This window comes from Aptenodytes forsteri, unplaced genomic scaffold (assembly GCF_000699145.1).
Source record: "Aptenodytes forsteri isolate BGI_AS27 unplaced genomic scaffold, ASM69914v1 Scaffold117, whole genome shotgun sequence".
NCBI lineage: Eukaryota > Metazoa > Chordata > Aves > Sphenisciformes > Spheniscidae > Aptenodytes > Aptenodytes forsteri.
This window is the reverse complement of record NW_008795555.1, coordinates 793,713-808,589: the sequence shown is the minus strand read 5'-3', so window position 1 is coordinate 808,589 and position 14,877 is coordinate 793,713. Positions and strand designations below refer to the sequence as shown.

The window sequence follows — 14,877 nt, the reverse complement described above, 5'->3', positions numbered from 1 at the left end:
GTCTGCAAACTTACTGAGGGTGCACTTGATCCCCTCATCCAGATCACTGATAAAGATATTAAACAGAACTGGCCCCAACACTGAGCCCTGGGGAACACCACTTGTGACCAGCCACCAACTGGATTTAACTCCATTCACCACAACTCTTTGGGCCCAGCCATCCAGCCAAATTTTTACCCAGCGAAGAGTACGCCTGTCCAAGCCATGAGCAGCCAGTTTCTCCAGAAGAATGCTGTGGGAAACGGTGTCAAAGGCTTTACTAAAGTCTAGGTAGACAACTTCAACAAATGCTACATATTCATTTATTTCTATTTATTAAACCTCTTCTAGCAACAGTAGAGGTTATTTTAAGGCTCAGAAGTAAAAAAAGCAATCATTCACTCATGGAGGGGAGTGTTAGTAAACTGACAGTAAACTGATGTATTGCTAAGGAAACTAGCAATACATCAGGAAAGCTCTTTCTGGATCCTTCCACTGCTTCTTGACTAACAAAGCCTGGCCAAGATAAAGCACAAGCACACATACATGGAGGTAACTGTCACTTGCTACTTACACAAGTTTTGAAATGCTCTTTTAATGTTCTCTCTTTACAGTGGGAAGAAATCATCCAACAAGCATAGTTTTTCATCATAAACCTGAAGCACCTACAACATAAAAGCCTACCAACTTAGACCTGTTAAATCATCCAACATGACTGCAGCTACTGTACGGGGAAGAGGGGATAATGAACATGTCAAATCATTTTATGCGGTGCACAGATTGTTCTCTATTACGTTACCTGGAGGACATAACAAACGAGAGAATTGCAACTTGACAGAAAATGTATACAATTAAAACTTAAAACTCTGGAGGGATGGATAGGAGATGCTTGACTAGGAGACATACTTCACTGCTATATGGCACAGCTCTTGGCTCTGTTTCAGTTTGAGGGAAATACTTAAGCATGGGCGTCTGTTTATTCGAAAGATGTCAAACCATCAACCAATTTTATAGAACAAAAAGCATTCTGAATGAAAAGTACTTCAGAAGAACCAACATGCTGCAAAATTTTTTTTGTATAATTAAAAAGTTCTTTATAAATGTATCTTCCCTATTTGCATGTCTAATCTGGTTTCAGCTCTTTACCAAGTTTATTCTAAAGTGGTATTTCCAAGCAGAATTAAAAAAGCTAAAAGATGCACAATGAGTTTTGGAAGTATAAAAACTTTTATGCAAAACTGACCTGATTCTGGAAAAAAGTGAAATGTGAACACAGCATGATATAATTGCATGAACTTGTTATTACATAGTCATTCTAATGACATCTGCTTCTTTCTTTGCCCCACTGACTTGCACAGTATAAAAAGCAGACTGCATTAGATGCTGGCCATTCAGGAAGGACACCAGATGGCTGTGATCCATATTTCCAACTTGATTATTTTAGGCATATTTATACCATGCCACAAATTTATTGTTATACAGGAAATAACCATCTTCAAAAAAGCATCAATAGCAAAGTTGAAATATTCTTTGAGGCACATTTTAAAAGTAACTTGAAAACAAACATCGTAAGAAGGGTTAATTTTGTATCAGAACGCTCAGGGATTTTGCACTGGGATTTCTTTTTTACTGTGATTTATCACTTTGATTTTGCTTGGTGTTTCCTCACCTCATTTTCATGCATCAGTGTATCACATTCAAGAACGAAGTTTAACTCCACCGCTCCTATTGGAAGGCTGTTTCAGGGTGTCATGCTCAGAAATCCACGCAATACAAAGGGAACATGGAAAGTATCTTAGAGCATCACTAGCAGGAGGGTTATAATTAGTTTCTCATGAATTCGTTCTTTCACTTACAATTAGATTGATCCTCCAGTCAGGCAGACAGTGGTCCTACCTAATCTGTGCACAGTAAGTCTGTGCACAAAAAGCAACAGAATTAGGCCAAATACAACAATAAAAGGGTAGAGAAAACTACATTCAATAGGTACTAGCGTAATTAAGGACTGAAAGATACAATGGCAAAATTCTCCTCTCTGACCTATGTTGCTGATGAAAGCACAGGGTGTACCTGTACTGTAATTTCTGAATTGGTGACATAAATGGTACGGCCAGTGACTTTCATGGATCTCCCCTGTGCAAACTCAGAAAACCTAAATGGCAATGACAGATCTGTAAAGGAAGAGAAACATTTTCACTACAGCCATGCCATTCAGCATGGCCTGAATGCTGTAGAAGACAGGCTGCTAGACCAGGTGGCTTGATACAGTCTGTCAGGATTTATCTGATATTTTGCAACCCAACTATATTTTACTTTACACGATACAGAGACAGATAGACCCACGGAAGCTCCTTGCATCAAAACTAGTAGGATGCTTCATTCTCAAATAGCCCACTCCAGACCTGCCCACTCCTGTATGCACCATTAAGAAACAGCAAATTATTCATATTTCACTATGCAACAAAACACTTCTAATTGAGTCTGAATAGATACAATATGGAAATTGCAATTACAGTAACTCCAGCTGCTGAGACAGAATGTGAACAGCAGCCATGGACTCTAAATCCCAGTTTAACAGTGCTTTCCAAAATTCCCCAACAAGACTGATAAACATAGACAATCCTGCAGTGAGACTTAAGTATATTTTCCTAAAAATATCTTTGTGCTTTCATTTGGGTCTTTGTTTTTTGTTTTATTTTTATTTTTTTATTTTTTACACTACATGCATTAATTGGAATAATACTAAGTATAACTGTTATGTGCTCAGCAACAGCAATTATGGTGCTGAGACTCACAATAAATCTTTACTGCAAATACCTTTCTTGTAATATCTGAAATTATCATAAGATATGTATTAAGTTTAAAAGGTAACATGGGGATAGTCATAGAATCATAGAATGGTTTGGGTTGGAAGGGACCTTTAAAGATCATCTAGTCCAACCCCCAATAGTCCTAAAGCTGTTCGAGCCTTGAAATCTGACAAGAGGAGGGCACAAGAGGAGAATGCCATTTTCAGTAAGAATTAAAAGGGATTACACACGTTTGGAATGAATTTTCCGCTTACATTGAAACATCAATCACAGCTCCCACTTTCAAATTATCTCATCATTGTTGATACACTGTTTACACAACAATTAAAAACAGAAGGTTTATTTCAGTTTTCAAGTATAGCACTCCTGCTGTTTTGTTGTGGGTTTTTTTCCTCCCCCCAAAGATGGCCATAAAAAGAACAAGATACTTTTTATCATTAGATACAAGAACAAGCCTCACACATCTATTGGTTTCTTTTAAGTGCTGTTAGGTACAACTTAAAGAATAGCAAAGAAATTCTGGTTCAAGTTCCGTCAGATTGAACTTGTACTTCAGTCTATTAATTAATCCATGCCTTAATTCAAAATGAGGGCTCTCAATCCTGTCATTACATTCCATAAGCCCTGATGATTATAAAATATTAGTTCTGAACTGCTGTTGTTAATATTAGGCTGAACCAAATCAATAAATTCAAACTTAGATTAACTAGCATCAAAAGATAGTGTGTATCTTTAAACTGTATAGGCATTGATCTCTGTGTTCAATATTTCTTTTATTTAAAGACATTTAAAAGTATATGGTAACGGGAAGTCTTTCCACTGAGAAATGCAGGATATTACTATACAATAGACAGTAAAAACCTGTCTAGTTTTCACATGCTTCACTGAGAAAGCGCCAGAGGAAGTGAAGACCCATTGCACAACCCCACCTGCCGCTGAAAGAGAGCCAACGTTGAAAGGGATCTATTTTTAGAGGGATGCTAAAGGTCAGCTAGCTAAGGCCTTTAGTCATACAATGTCATCCACGCGTTAAGCTTTAAGATGCTTTTGAGCAAGGCGTTTGCTATACTGTAGATAACAAATTTTTTTTCAAGAAATTACATATTTGCAAGTTCACCTTCAGTAAACAGTGCCAAAAGTGCTCTCAGGAAAAAGAAATGGCACAATTACAACTTGAGCAGGAATTAGAGAACGGATGCACAATAGAATGAGAGCCTCTGGAATGCTGTCATAATCCTGTTCCCATGAGAACAGCAAGAATCAGAGGATGGGTTTTTAGGAAAATATGCAACATTAAGTTCTTGAAGAGCCACTGAAATGTCATACAGTCTACAGGATGCCATAGAACTGGGGAAAAAAAACACCTTCCGTGTGTACGCAATGATAAAGCATCACATTACATACACGCACATACAAAACACCCCCTTTGACAAGGGGTGGATAAGCCTAAAATCCCACAGCTGCCTGGGACCAGGTATTACACTGCCTCAGCCTGGCCACATAAGTGACACTCAGCAAAGCCCCAACGCCTGCATTTGTCTGTCTCTGAGCAGCACAGGGATTTCAAAAAAGCATACAGAGTCTGGGACTTGCTGAGCCACTTAATCAGAAAAATAATGGCTGACACAAGGCTTCACCTATGGCAAAACACAGCACATGCAGGAAGACCCATGTAAAGAGTGATGCCATCCACTTACTAGAAAGTGAGCAGGATGTTTGGCTGAACAGTTTCAAAGGCTGAATCCAACAGTAGGTGAGCCAAGCACAGCATAAAATGGGAGGTGTAGCTACAGCCGCACAGCACACCTTTTGGAGTAGAGCCCAGGCAAGGCAAGTGCCAAGGGCCAACATGTGGAAGACAGACGTGGAGCTATAGCTGAGGAGCAGCCACAGGGCTGTAACTACTAGCAGAGAAAGGAAATGGCCTCCAGGTCTGTGCAAACCAAGTCTTCTCTGTTTGTCCAGCTTGATCTCCTACAGCTGGGCTGTAAGCTGGTATCCTGCCCCGATGTACATGACAGAGGAATTATGCCCTAAGATATGTATGCACTATTTAACCCCTTTGCATTTGCAAGCAAAAATTTTTTCCCTGCTGTGAAGTCCCAGTTTAGCATTTCTGTCTAAGGTTTCACCCATGATGTCTGAGTTGAAATTAAGCCACTCTTCATCTCCCCAAAAAGGGATTTTCTGGGGGAGGGAACAGCTCACAGCATCATAAGAGAAGAATCTTCCTCCTCCTCTACAGCAGGTCTCTCTTTTCACCATGTAGGTGTGAATCCTCTCTGCCAGTCCTGCAGACACCACCCTGGGGAGTTGGTGTTCAATGAGTAGCACCACTTCAGAGGACGCCTACTAGGACTACTCCCCACAAGAAAACTAGCCTGGCTTCTGTTCTGGATGTAGTTTGTTACATGGCATGTAAATGAAATAAAATAAACCTCAAGTATTCCTACTACTAATATCCAGGCCTTTGGTTAACAGGGAGTGATCACAGTCCTATCACAGTGAATGAGATGAAAAACAGCACAGAAAGTCACTACTGATACACAGTTGTGAGCTCACAGAAAAAACAGCTTACTGCAGTGTAAGTCAATGCACATTTGTTAGGTGCTTGTACACAAATGGTATGATAGAATGGTGGGGATTGATTTCATGTTTTAATTTGCAAAATAAACTTGTACAGCAAACTTGCAGAGAATCGGAACATCATGAATTTTGACAGCTTTGTAGAAAGGAAGAAAGAACAGCAGAAAAAATGAAAGAAAGAACACAAGAACGAAAGAGCAAACCTTGCAGACTGACACCGCTCGTCCAGGAGCCTTTCCAACTGGAACGCTACCAGCACTGCTGTGCTTGCACCAGTCAGAGGAGGATCCAACTCATTCTCCTTCATTTCAGAGTCCATACACCTAAGAGGACCAAAAACGTAGTCCTTGAGGATGCTAGATGTGACTTTGAATAGCAGGAGGAAGGCAGCGGTCTGTTAGGTACACATACATACAATGGGAAGAGATGTAATGCAGGCAAGAGATCTATAGCGCCTACTACTTTCTGCCATGCCTTCAAAGACCAGTATCTGTTCAACAATAAAATACTCATTTTTACTTAGTAACTGCTCTCACAACTTGTTCAAGCTATATAATGCAGAAAGCAGGGCCAACAAACTGCAGTGAATCTTAAAGGCTTTTAGTGACACTGGAAAGAAAAGCAATGCTTTGCCTGTACTCTCTTCTTTGCAAGATGGGGAAAGAAAAGGGAAAAAACAACTAAAGAAGATGTAGTTTGTTGTGCAGCATTTCTTGCTTCACTGCTATTGTTATTATTTGTCATTGCCTAGGGCACATGAGTTTATACTAAGTGAAAAAGCGGAGGAACAAGTTACAAGTTTTATTTTTTCTTTCCTACATTCCCACAATTTACAGTCACTGACGTGCCACAACTTTTTTCCCCATTATTCAGAATGGGCCTTCCTGCTCTTTTATCGCACTACGTTCTGTTTCATCACAAGTTGAGCAGCAATTTCCTCCATAGCTCAGATCACAGACGTAAAAATGTTCACCACCATCAGAATGATTTACAAAAGGCACTATCCCTCTGCATCCTCAATGCAGACACTGGCCTTCTTGTCTCCACTTTTATGACAGGTAGCAAATGAAGTAGAAATGAAGTAATAAAATGAAGACAAATCATTCATCTTAGGGAGGTCTGCATCAGACCAATTAAAATAATGTCTTAGACACACTGCAATAACATATTGTACCTATGGGAAGAGGCTACTAGTATGAGCAAGCCCTGCAATTGCTATTTTCTCCAATTATATCCCCAGAGATTTCTAGCTCCAGTGTAATAAAAGATTAACAAATTAAAATATATTAAAAAAATTAGTCTTTATATTTTTTCCAATAAGCTATTAAAGGTGATGATAGTAACAAATCTCTGCCTACAAACTGGTCCTCACACAGGAAGCTCACGTAAGTCAAGATGAACACCAGCTACAGTGAGAATTACTGAGGGCGAGGAGGACTTGCAGACCTGGGTGCAGAGACAGGCTGCACGGCTGCAGTCCGTGTTATGAGCCCATAGACTTCCCTGTGTGAGGCAAGGACTTTTCTGAGGTAAGTAAAAAGGCTGTATCCTGCACTACCGTCAGCACCAGAGGTGTGAAAGCTCCTGCTTAGCTCTCTCCCACATTGCATTTGATGTCATGGGGCCAGGTAGCTCTCCCCTCCCTGCTCAGATCAGGGCTGCATCCATCCGTACTGCGTCACTGAGGCTTCAGGCTTTATACGCCAGCGTCCACCACTACACTATAAAGAATCAAATAAAGAGGATGTAAATCCTAGCACTTCTCAGTATAAGCCCTCCATGCTGTTCTATCCTTTGTCATGTCCTCAACAGCAGTTTCCTCTAGAGTTAAATCACAGGCATAAAAATGCTCACCGCCGGAGTGATTTACGGAGCTGTAATACAAACAGCAGCCTCCGTCCCTCCTGCTGCGGCAGGCAGCACAGGAGGAGATGCCAGAGACCAGAGCACAAAGACAGTTGTTGAGAGGGCAAACTAGGGATGGTCTTAGGCAGGCAAAACCCAGCACAATCTCATTCAGCCCTGAACTCAAAGTGCCCTACTAGTCCTATAAATGTCCTGGTTGCATTTCAGAGCTGTGGCTGCTCCCCAGCTACAGGAATATGGGCACCTACTACCACAGATTTTCCTCTAGGCAGTCGGTCCTATCTCAGAAGAGATGCTCCCAGGTCTGTGGATTCTCCCATGTGTCTATAAATCAATCAAAATCTGGTTTAGAATTTTGTTCTTCCCTCATCTAGAGTCCTAGTCTAAAAATAGCACCCATTCCCTTGACATCTGTTGGTTTTCAAACAGTTTTATAACACTGGTATCTAATTATAGTATATCACTGCTCATTACAATTACATGCCATTTACTGTTTGGATGGCCAGCGGAAACTCTTTTCGTATTCCAAATAAATTCTCCATCAATACCACACATGGTTTTGTCTCAAAGATCTAGCAGAAAGACTAAAAAAAAATAGTTTGGTTTTTTTTTTAGCTCATCATTTCCGATCACTTCAAAGGTTTACAACAAAATTCGGTGTCAAAAACAATGAACAAGAATTGAACATTGAGGAGATTGCAAACCACGGAAAATCCACTGTGACAGAGTTAACTGAAGCATGATCACACAGGCTATCAGACAAATCTGGATCACTTGAATGGACTGGCACAGCTTAAAGGGGTTTTTCCTTCATTTATAATTAACCACTTGGCTGTCACATCATTGTATCCACGCACTCTGGTTCTGAATGTTTACACTGAAATCTCTGTAGAAGACACAGAGACTGTGAGCTAGAAAAGGTGAGAAGGGAAGTTATATATGTGCACCAGTGAGATGCTAAGTTTAGCATCATGAAAGCAGCCAGAGCAGAGGGAGAACCATTCACCAGCAAGACAGCCACCGAGGCAGCAGCTCTGTGCGCTTCCCTGGGTGCCATCGCCCCAGCCTACAGAAACATTATTTTGGGGTGAGGGAGCATGGTGAGGTTTTGGCCTGTGCAGTCTGACTTCTGATATGGGGTACAAGGATAAACTTCTGCTAGGAGGAGGTTATCAGACAGAAGTCACTAATGCTCCCAAAAAGCATCAGATGACACAGACAGTGGTCTATGTAACTCGAGACAGATTTCCCAGGAAGTTCTCAACGAGGCAAAAAGCTTGTCATGCTATTAGCAACGCTCAAAATGGAAGCTGCATTAAGAAATATAACAATGAAGTATGGAACTCCAGTTTAAGCAATGAACAAATGGATTTAAGCAAATTAAATATAGCCCATCCTGCTTTAAAAAGAGCTCCTTCTGCCAGTAAATATACTCGAAGTAATTTTACAGAACGCCAGAATAACTGAGGTAGGAAGGGACCTCTGGAGGCTGTCTAGCACAAACCCCCACTCATGCAGAGCCAGATAGATCAGGTCACACAAAGTTTATACATTCACGTCCTCGGCTACTCCTCTTAGAGAAAGCCATTTCACAGGAGGTAATGGCAAGTTCAGAGTGTTTGCGATTTATTTCTTTAAAATGCTGAAAATGCAGCTGTGAAGACTGAACCTTCTAAAAAAAGCCAGTGAAATATCCAGTGCTTCACAAACAAAGCCTTCAGCAGTGCAGCAAGCACATTCGTATCTCAGACAGTCCTTGAAGAGAACATCCCTATAAACCTAGTTTCTCTAAACTTGATGCCACACAGGCATCTTCAGTGGCTTATCTACTTGTGTACCTTGGATATTTTTAAAATAGACTTTACTTTCTTTTTCCTATTGAGAATATTCTTCAAAGTGTAGTTCAACTCATTTATCACTGCAATCAGTCCAAAAACATGTGCAGCAAAATCTTTAACCCCCCCCAGACAAGACAGGCAGCGACACTCAGCTTTGGAGAGCCACAGACCCTCCTCACAGGCACAACAGCCAGGAACGGGCTCGCGTGCATTTTGGAGACTTCCCAACCTCACAGAGAGTCTGTCCCTCACTGACTGCATTACAGCGAACCGAGAGCGCTCTCCTGGCATAATGCCAGACCCCAGATCTGCCACCCAGGCTCTGCTCTCTGGCAGCTAATGGTAAGAGGGGGCATCGCGTGGCAGTGCCATCACCTGCGCTCATTGAGGAGTGGTCAGAACTGCTGGTTATTTGGACCAGTTGTGTCTCATGTTGTCATGTACGTGTCATGTCTCTTCTTCCTTTAAGCCTTAAAGGAAGAAGCTGTCTGCTTAACAAAGTAGTCAAAGGGAAATGAGGTTTACGCTATCGTAAAGCATCTATAGGACAAAAGTGTGAGTAGACACTCCACAACTCAATCACAAGCCACGATGCCGTAAGACACTGGGCTTCGTTAGTCCCACTGCTGATCTGATACATGTTTCTACAGCCCTTTGCAGAGCGATGCAACATCGCTCCAAGAGTAGCAAACACCACAGGATTTGGTTCACTCCAGGCCCTTCGCTGCGTCTCCTGGCAGCTCTGAGGGATTACTAATTTTGCAATAGTTGCCAGCACCAATACACCAACCAGTGGGTTGGATATTTTAGCTGTAATAAATAGGTTTAAAGAAAGGCTTTCTTCACTGACAACCTGCTTTATTTTTGCCAGCAGGCATGAATCAAAACAGAATCACGGTACCCTAGCCTGCCTTCAAAGGATATGAACATTTAATTTTTTGCAGCTTTTACTTCACTGTCCATTGTACTGCAAATACACCCCCAGGCCCCCAAAATCTCTTTCATCACTAATTTAATGTTCTTTTTATAAAGATGGCAATACAGAGAGGATGAGATGCATTTCCAGCAAAGGCTGACCCGGCCTGACCTTGTTTATTTTCCAGAGCAAGCCCAGCCTGTGGACACACAGTGGGTTTCTCCACGGGCAGGAGGCTGAGCTGGGCCCAGCAGAGCTGGAGGATGCGATGCTCCTGGACTCCCAGTGCTGTTTCCCGAGACAAAGCCCGGGCTCCGAAGGTCAATGTGCGCCAGCAGATGGGAGAGAGCACATGATTTCCTTTTGCTCTATGGCATAGCAGAGGACTAGAGATCAGATCTAGGATTTAATGCAATCATGCAATTAAGGCAATTAGTAAATGACTCTGCATCTGCAGACCAGCAGGCCCCCTATTAACCAGCTAAGTACATTATCTTCGCAGAGATCATAGATTTTTCCCTTAAGCTAACTGTTTCTGTATAACTTCTGCAACTTGTCATATCCTGCTGCAGATGGGCTCCAACCCTGCAAGGTACCTAGTGCCCTTAGTCCACTGACATCCGTGGGAAGCAGCATGCCCCAACCTCCCCCAGGAGAGCATCCTCAGGCTCAGAAGTCTCAGTGAAAGATGAAGGAGAAAGGAGACATTACTTTACCAAACCAGTAATACTGCCTATGCTCCCAAATAACCTTTTATTCACTAGCTTCCATTCAAGGGGGGGAAATAAAATAAAATAAAAAAATAGTTTCACTTGTGAATGGCCTGAACAACAGGCTCTAATTAGCACTGTCTCTCCCATTCTCTCAAGTCTCAGTTCATCTTTACTCTGTGCCTGTTTCACAACCAGGAGAACATCAATCAGTCCAGGCAACAGCCCTTGCAAAATGCTACTGCTTATCAAGCAGGGAGACTCCACCAAGCAATATATCCAACTTCAGCTAATCTTAGGACAAGTAAAAAGAAAACAATGAAAAATCTCTTGTCCTCCTGCCCCACTGTTATCTATTTAAGAGTTAACATAAAAGATCAGGTGTTTGCATTGAGTTCTCAGAACTTTTATTCCAGTTAAAAAGGTGGAAAATATCTTGGCAGTGGTGACTAAAGCATCCACAGTGCTTTGGGAACCCAGCAACAACCTCTTCCTGACTTTCAGGCACTGAACAGGCTTCAGCCTGTTTACTATATCCAAAAAAACAACGTTGGCAATTAAACACTGGCTGCTTTAACAAAGTGACTCACATTTTAGTCAGATGCGGTCAGCCATAAGGCTACATACAGTTAAAAGGACAGACATTTTTCAAGGGCTGCTTTCTGTAGGGGGAAAATAATGTGTGATCCGTGCAAGAGAGAAGATAAGGTCATGCCTTCCAGTGAAAGAAACCCTCCTCTGTCATCTACCACACAGCCTGGCAACCCCACACCCGGGAGAGAGAAGAGGGGTGTGAGGAGCCATTAGACAATCACAGAGCATGCTGCATTGGTGTGCCTTTCATCTCAAAGGGCTTGAAGGTATTGGCCATCCTCTGATGCTCACAAATATCCTGAAACTGCTCTTATTTCAGCCAATGGGCGTTGCACTATCAGATGCTGCCCAGGTACTACCTTACTAAACCCTGGCCAGCTATGCCAGTAATGATGGGAGCACACAGCTAAACTGCAAAAGGGTGGCGTGAAAGAAACCCTCCTCTGTCATCTACCACACAGCCTGGCAACCCCACACCCGGGAGAGAGAAGAGGGGTGTGAGGAGCCATTAGACAATCACAGAGCATGCTGCATTGGTGTGCCTTTCATCTCAAAGGGCTTGAAGGTATTGGCCATCCTCTGATGCTCACAAATATCCTGAAACTGCTCTTATTTCAGCCAATGGGCGTTGCGCTATCAGATGCTGCCCAGGTACTACCTTACTAAACCCTGGCCAGCTATGCCAGTAATGATGGGAGCACACAGCTAAACTGCAAAAGGGTGGCTAGGAGTGGGGCCAACATCACAAGAGGGGAAAAGCCCTCAAAAAGAGCGCTGTGGGGTTTGTATTAAAGCTGTGCAGAAAATGATATAACTGCCCTGTGAAAACATTTGAGAGCACAGAAGGAATATTCCCCTCTGTCTTGGGATGAAAAGCTAACATGTCTACAACCATCACCAGTCTGAAAAATGTAAAACCAAATTTCAGTTCAGGTCAGACAAAAATGCCATTTAATTTTGACCATATAAAAAAAAAAAAACCAACCCAACACCCAAACAGAAAACCTGCAGGGTTGGTTTGTTGCTTTAAATAGACCTGAAATGCAAGAGAGGTTACATTCATCTCTCCCTCCTTTGCATTTCAGGTACATTGTTACTTTCGTCTCTTTTATAAAAAATTTAGGCCCTTTTCCAGGGCTCTTTACACCCATGCTTTATTTGGTACATCAATCATTTGTCTCCTCAATCAACTCCACCTACTGTCACCTTGAGCTTCGGAGGCAGATGACAGGAGTACTGAGTATTTTGAAATGTACCGTTCTGTTTTCTGTAGGCCCCATCTAGCTCCCCTAGTACAGCTTCCAGCTGATCTTGGGCTCGACTCTAATCCTTCGCCACATGACGCTGTTCCTCAGCCCGAGGCTCCAGAGGCCTGTTGCCCCCTCTATAAGGCACATGTGAGGTTTGCTGCAGATAGATGCTGCGTGGCAGGGACCAGCTTCTGGACAACTGCATGTTACTGAATACTAGACCTACCGTCCTCTAGGGACCTGCCAGATCAGGCTACTGAACTACCACTGGGTATGTGGATGGCCTGACGATTTCAAACATTTGTCGTTCACCACTAAAAGACTCCAGTGAGGCTAAAGCAAACTGTGTTCTCAAAATGAGTACTGATCATACAACAATATTCATTTCGAAACAGCCGAGTTATCTGATCATTTCTGCTCTTCCATTTCCTCTGTGGATAATTTTGATTTCACTTTTGAAAGCATATTCTGCACCATTAAGATATTTAAAACTGCAACACAACACAGAGCTGCAAACTGTTGCAGAATGCAAGTATTCAGCAGAAGCACAGAGCAGCATTTTGCTGATATTTATTTTACGAGCACTGCCCATGTCATGAGCATTTTACAGATGCTTGAAATCCCCTACCCCATCTTTTGCTTTTGTCATATGATAAGATGACCTGTAAGGTGAATATAGCCCTCCTCCATCTCAATAGATGCAGTTATCACATTCCCACTCTTGCCCTTCATATTTTATTAACATGGCAAGCTCCACACCTGTCCCAATTGCAAAGAGCAGGACAAGACCTCCCTCAGGCAGGACAAAACCATTTCCAAGGAAGCCTTGCCACATGCACAGACGCTAACTGGCAGGTAGAGCTGTAACTGCCAGCTTCGCAGCAGCTGTTGATAAGGCAGATTTCTCGACAGTGACAAAGTGCGCTCTCGCAGTGGGACGGGAACACGGTGGTAAGAGGCTTTGCTATCTGATGGCCTTGAGCCAGCTGGGACGTGCACATTATTGCACTGTCGGAGAAGGTCTCTGCAGGGCACCGGTCTGCGGGGTGGGTTACAGAGCAGGGAAATATTTTGCAGATGCAAGCAGAGAAGGACTTTGAGAGAACAAGATTAATATGCTTGCATTCAAGTTTCACGTAGAGACTAAACACCTCGTCACAACATGCTGTTCAGTAGCACTACGATGGCTAATGTTATAACAGTGTACTTTCAAGGAGGGAACTTACTAAGTATTTTTACTAAACACAGTCCAATGTTTGCTATTTTACCACACCTTGACATTTCCAGAAGGTCACAGACGAGCACATCTTTAATCTAAACTATTCAGTAACAATACCACTCTGCATAGTATTTGTAACATTTAAACTTTCTCATGATTTCCCTTATGAGATTGACATAGGTTTCAAGTAATTCACCAAATTGAGAGCAACTGATGCTCTGTGGCTGTGCTGGAAATTAAGTTATTGTAAACTGCAGTGCTGTGTGGATGCTGACTGCTGCCTGGTAAAGAGAAAATTTCACACAGTTTAGTATCAGCAAATCATAAACGTATTTAATTAAGAGTTTGCGAACAGCCCCATTGGAAATAGTGGCAATACACTTCTGTGTAGCATTGAAAATGTGCTGAGGGGTCACAAACTCTTTCTGAACATGGTTCAGTAACTACCCTAAGAAGTCAAAATTGAAGATGGTACGATATAAATTGAAGGCAGTATGATATTCTGATAAAATAACAACAACATTCCCCTCCTCTTGCACCTCGGAAGCTACCACTATTACATTTCAGTTCAAGCACCACTGGTGTTTTATATTTATTGAAGATGAAAGCCAAAGACAAGCCCACTCTAAGCCTTTTTCTCTTTCAACTCATGCAAAGGTGAAATTTAACTTCAATCAGACTAGCACAGGAAAGCTCTGTTCGTCAGCTGTCATTGCAGTTCAGCTTGTAACTATCTTTTGGTTTTTGCTTTCATGTTCTATTGATTTGTATTGGCATGAATCTATGAGTTTCATCTCTTGTTCTGATTGTCCAGTTTTAATATTTGTCACAGAAAAATTCACTAGAATTGGTACAGACAAAGCTTTAGATGACAGAAGCGGAAGACATAGAACAGCATGAAGATAATGAAACTCTGAAAATTTTTCTTCAATCTTTTAGCATTAAGTTAAAATTTTTATATACTTACAGAAAGCTACAAAATTAAACTACAGCATAACAATCAGGCAATTTAAGAAATTAACAGATGAAGGCAGAAGCACACAGAGTGCCAGCAGCATCCAATCACAGATACAAGTAAAAAGACAATATCCAATTTTATGCCACTGATC

At 41.9% G+C, this 14,877-nt stretch overlaps 1 protein-coding gene across 2 annotated transcripts in view; it reads right to left on the bottom strand.

The window, feature by feature from the left end:
- FGF13 (fibroblast growth factor 13) overlaps positions 1-14,877 on the bottom strand; it is a 229,619-nt gene that overhangs the window by 164,223 nt on the left and 50,519 nt on the right. The window contains exon 1 of one of the 2 annotated variants that reach the window (XM_009282134.2): positions 5,579-5,632. The exons of the other annotated variant lie outside the window; for it this stretch is intronic. The gene's annotated coding sequence lies outside the window, so the exon portion shown is untranslated. Of the gene's footprint in view, positions 1-5,578; positions 5,633-14,877 lie in introns of those variants that run through there. 2 annotated transcript variants of the gene reach the window in all.